This window comes from Coffea eugenioides, unplaced genomic scaffold (assembly GCF_003713205.1).
Source record: "Coffea eugenioides isolate CCC68of unplaced genomic scaffold, Ceug_1.0 ScVebR1_570;HRSCAF=1268, whole genome shotgun sequence".
In the NCBI taxonomy this organism is placed as follows: Eukaryota; Viridiplantae; Streptophyta; class Magnoliopsida; order Gentianales; family Rubiaceae; genus Coffea; species Coffea eugenioides.
The window spans coordinates 16,270-21,692 of NW_020864420.1; positions in this window are offsets into that span (position 1 = coordinate 16,270).

Consider the following 5,423-nt stretch of genomic DNA (forward strand, 5'->3'; position numbering starts at 1 on the left):
AGGGTAGTGCATTTGCTTGATTAGATTAGGGAAACCCCCTTGGATATGGGATATGGACGAGTTTGGTTTTTCTAACCTTAGCACGCTCGTATTCCCTCTATTAAAAGGGAAAATTGAGTCACGAACATTAGTCCCCCGTACCCGACATGATGCACTCCTTTAAGACATATATATTTCTATGATTATTTTATCCCTTTTCTTTTCTTGGAGTCTCATATTTTTGCATTATTCGTGACCTCTCCAAAGAGTCATTATTGGGCATCACAATTAATGTGATTGGCACCATTCAAGCTTTGAAGAGATATTTTGACCCCCCGATGCCCTCCTAGGTTTAGGGTTTGCATTCATATAGTACATCCAAATGTGATAGACTCTTTGGTTAAAACAAGAGAATCTTTGACTAAATCACGCAACTAGCCTTGGCTAGGTCGAAGGGGTGCTTTGGATTTTTATCCTTGCCTTCCCCTTCGTCAAATGTGACTCCCGAACCTTTTTCATTGGTTTACGTAGACTAGGAGTCGTTTAAAAGGGGTTTCTTTCTATCTTTTCCTTAAAAAATTCATTTTCAGGTGACTTGGTACATCTTAACTCTATACCAAGTGGCGACTCCGATTTTTATTCCAAAAACCCTTTTTAAACTATATTTTGGGTCAAATCGTCGCATTTTCAAGTCCTATCTAGACCCATATTTTTCTTTATTTTCTTTTAAATCAAAAATTCATTTTCAAATCAAAAATCCACTTTTTAAACCATTTGTTTATTTTATAAAAAAATGGGGCGCGACATCAATCATACTGTGAGAACCCTAAACCTTTCATATTTTCTGAAGATTTGTCAACTAATCATTTGAATCAAAAGAAGGCCTTGTTGTTATATGCTTGTGTGTGAGATATGTATGTATGTGTATGTGTTAGAAGTACGGTTGGGCACGGCAATCGAATTCGGGAAAAGAGGAAAAATTTGCAAAAAGGCTGAAGGGCCAAATCCGGCCAGTTCTTGGCTGCATTGCTGGCCGGATTGTTGTGACGTTTTGAAAAACAATATAGTTTCCTTTCTGGCCAGTATCCGGCCAGGAATCCGGCCGGAAATCGGGCCAGATTCCGGCCGGATTCTGACGTGGCACAGCCGGTCAGCAGTTTTGACCGGCTGTTTCCTTCATAAATATCTTGTTTTGGTTGCTTTTTGTCCTCATTTTTGCTCCTGCTCAACCGAGGCTCTTAAGAGGAAAAACCAAGAAAGCTTTTCATTTTCCAACTTCAATTTTACTTGAATCTTGATATTTCACCGTTGGATTTTCAAGCCGCTCCGTACAAGTGCTAGCTAAAGGGGATTAAAGGTGATAGTGGAGTTGTTTTTGAGAGTGAAGCCTTAAGTTCCTACCTTTGCTTAAGTTCTAAGGTGAGTTGTTAAGAATTCTTTTTTGGTTCTAATCTTGGTTAATTAGTGGTTTGTAAGGGTTGATTATGCTATATTGTGGATGATTTCATGGTTTTAGGTCAAGTTGGACTATTTTCTGATTTATTGGGAATTTTCCTGGTTTTAGATGATAGTCATGGATTGGCCTTGGAGTGATGGATGAAAATGGTGTTAAATGGAACTTTTATGCATCAATTGCATTTGTTTGCGGAAATTTTACGCTTGTGGGGATAATTTCCGGTTCTAGGGTTTCAATTTGGGGGGTTTTCTTATAGTTAGCTTTGGAGCCTCTAATTGGCTTTGATTGAAGAGTTTTGTGCTATACTTGGACATGTTTTCTTACCTATGGACCATATGTGTGATTGTAATTAACGGTATGAGTAATGGGTTTTTTTTATTTGTAGTGTGAAATTGAAGAGAAATAGGGGAAATGCTGTCCGTTTCTTTTCTTGTCTTGTAGATGAGTTAAAGTGGATTTTGCAAATGTGTTTTGGTGTCGAGTTGAATGTATTTCCTTGAAAATTGCATCCGTTCTTTCAAAAGGTGTTCGAGGGCTAAGTTTCTATTTAACCTTGTATATATCCGTTTGGCAAATAATGTGACCGTTTCACTATTCCAAAACACGATACCTCTTTAGTTTCAAATTCCAAATGGTTCCCTACTCCTTACCCAAATATAGAGGTATGTTTTAGGGTTTTCTCGGCCACAAGTGAACTACTTTTACGTGGGGTTTTAAGTGTGAACGTAAGGTTGTGTTGCCCTCTTTTTCACATGATATGAGTTGATTTCACATGCCGGAAATTTTATAACCCGTTTGAGTTTAGTTTTACGTTTGGGTTATGAAACTCTTAGTTATTTCCACTTTCCGATCCAAATGCCCTATTTTCAACTGTAAAGGCCTCTTTATACGTGTTACTTGTACTTAGTCGGGTTTCTTTGTTTACATAAGGGAAATGACAGGAGAACGAGCGAGCGTGCGAATATTTGGCTCCCTGTGAGCCTGTATCCTTTTAATGTATGTGTTATTATCGCTTTCCATGGTAAATGTTTCTTGAATTATTGACACTTTATGCTTAAGGTATTGGATTGCTTGTTTGATTATGTGTTCGGAACCTCACTGAGCTTGCAGCTCATCCCTTTAGTTTTGTTTTCCTTAACAGGGGAAGGCGAGCGAGGACAAGAACTCGGCTTAGAATAGCCTAGACTAGGTTCTGCTTTTGTGATGGTTCTCGCCCTAGTGCTTGGCACGGGCTAGTTGTATGGTGACTTGAGAACTGTTATATACTCGACAGTTGTACTTCTTTCTGAGATAGCAATGTATATAAGTTTTGTTTTAAGTTTAGATCCTCGTTTTGCTCTTTCTTATGGTTTTATTTCTGATTTGTTTGAGTGAGCGACTGAGTCCCGGCGAGAGTTGGGCAGGCGGCCTGCCGAACCCTTTGGTTCGCCTTAGGGGGAGGTGGGGCTGTCACACATACCTACTTGGCACGTTGGATTACCTCTTTTATTAGCCCATTGATAATTGTTTGTCACCATTTTCTCTATCAAATTTTGAGTTTCTTGACGTGATTTTGCTATCAAATCTCCACCTGTGGCTGCATCGATAGTAGTTTTAGTAGAAAAGGATAAAGTATTATAGAAAATTTGTGTAATTAGCCAATCAGGAAGTTCATGGTATAGACCATTTCGAGATAAATTTCTAAACATTTCCCATACTTCATATAATGACTCACCATCCAATTGACTAAAATTAATAATATCCATTCTAAGGTTAGCCATTTTATCCGGTGGGAAGTATTTATTCAAAAATACTTTAGACAGATCATCCCAAATAGTGAAAGTGTTAGGGACGTGAGAATGTAGCCAAATTTTAGCCTTATCTCTCAATGAAAATAGGAACAACCTTAGTCTTATAGCATCCTCACTAACTCCATTCATTTTGATTGTAACACATATCTCCAAAAATATAGTTAAGTGTACATTTGGATCCTATATGGCATTACCTCCAAATTAAAATTGTTGCACCATTTGGATCAATGATGGATTAATCTCAAAATTATTAGCATTTACTGTCAGTCGTGCTATACTTGTTTGAGATCCTTGGGTTCCTGGTAGAACAAAATCCCTAAGAGCTCGCTTATTTGTTTCATTTTCTACTATTTTTTCTTCAAAAGGTAGCTCTATCGTGATTCCCTCTATTTGTTTTCGAACCTCATCTTCTTCGTGTTGTGGTGTACGCCTTCTTTGTCTACGTAGTGTTTTTTCAATTTTTGAATCAAAAGATGCCACTACCCTTAAAATCCGACGCATACACTACAAACAAAAACAAAGAGATTATGTACAATTTTTTCACAAAACTATTAGAAATTCTAATTTAACTGGAAACAAAGTTTAACTAACTAATATAGAGGATGTCTAAATTAATAAAATTTGTTAGGCCTTAATATTGTGCTCCCCGGTAACAGCGCCAAAAACTTGACAGATTTTTAATATAAGTACAAATTTAATTTCAAAATATAGCCATTTTGATTGCAAGTATACAGGTTAAATTAGTAGTTTAGGACAAATATCGGGTCGATCCCACAGAGTATAATTTTGCAAGTACTAGGTCCTTACTTACTCTCTTATTTAGACTAATGATCGATTTAAGCAAGAGAAGTTATAATTACTACTACCTAACTAATCTTAACTAAATATTTGCAAGGTAACAATGGAGAAAATTTACTAAATACTTGAGTCTAGCGATATAGATTCCACTTATGGCATAAAAGATACAAGTAAATAGATTTATCTCTTGTTACAACTCTTGTTCAACTAGGGATTCATTTATAATATTATCAAATCTCATGCTCATGATAAAATGGCCTAAAATAGACTAGTTTCCCTATTTTCGTGGTGAATAACTAGATCTACTCTTGTTCCTTCATGAAATGCAAGTTAATCTACTTAAGTGTACCTCTATTCTCATGATTCTACTACTCAAATTCTATTTATGTTGTTCCATTATTATTACCAACTTTCATTGAATAATAACAACTAAAAGCTTGCTAGATGATCAAGCAATGAATAAATAAATAAGTTAATACAAGGTGTAACAAGTGTAAATCAGATTCACTTCATATCAAGTAGCCATAAGTTTCATCTAATCTCTAGATCTAGAAATTTGGCTACTTATATAATATATATAACAAGAAAGAGCATGGCCTCATTGCATGAACACATATTGAATCACAAGTGAAAGATAGATAAAGAAAGCTTAGCCAAGATTAGTAAAGAAGCTCCCAATGATCTTCTATTTCTTCAACAAAATGAGTTGTACTATGAAATCTCTAATTGTTCTCACAAAAATTCTAGCTAGAAAGAACAAAACAAGACTAATCGCTAAGCTCTCATGCTAAAATATGATGAGAACTCCTCTAATATGCCCTATTCTCCCTCTTCTCATGATTCTTACATTCCTATTGTTAAGAGAGTCAAAAAGTGATTTTTGCACAAGACACAAAACTCCTTTTTTCTTCCAAAGGTTCCTTGAACATGTGCAGCCGAAATTCTTGTCTGGAGTAGAGTTGGAAAGTAGTGTGAAATCAGAGCAAGTGGTTGAACAAGTTGCAGAAATCAGGCTACAATACGCGACTTTAGAATACACAACTTCAACTTGCATATTCAAGAGCCGGTTAATCACTTCTGTGAATTTGACATCATTTCAACTACCATTTTCTCATTGATAGAGGCCAAACTTGTGAGGACCCGAATTTTACTTACTTTTATTTTATTTTACTGGCTTATGTAATTATTTATCTACCTGTTTTCTCTGAATAATTTATTTCAACTATTTTAAATCCATTTACATGGAATAATATTCCACTTGCATTTTTAAAACATCTCGTTAGCAAATTTAATTTCTTTAGAGACTCGTTTAGTAAGGAATAATGAGTACACATTTTTCGAGATGATATTCGGTTCGAGAGTGCAATAACCTTGGAGAATTAAGAATGATCAATAATAGA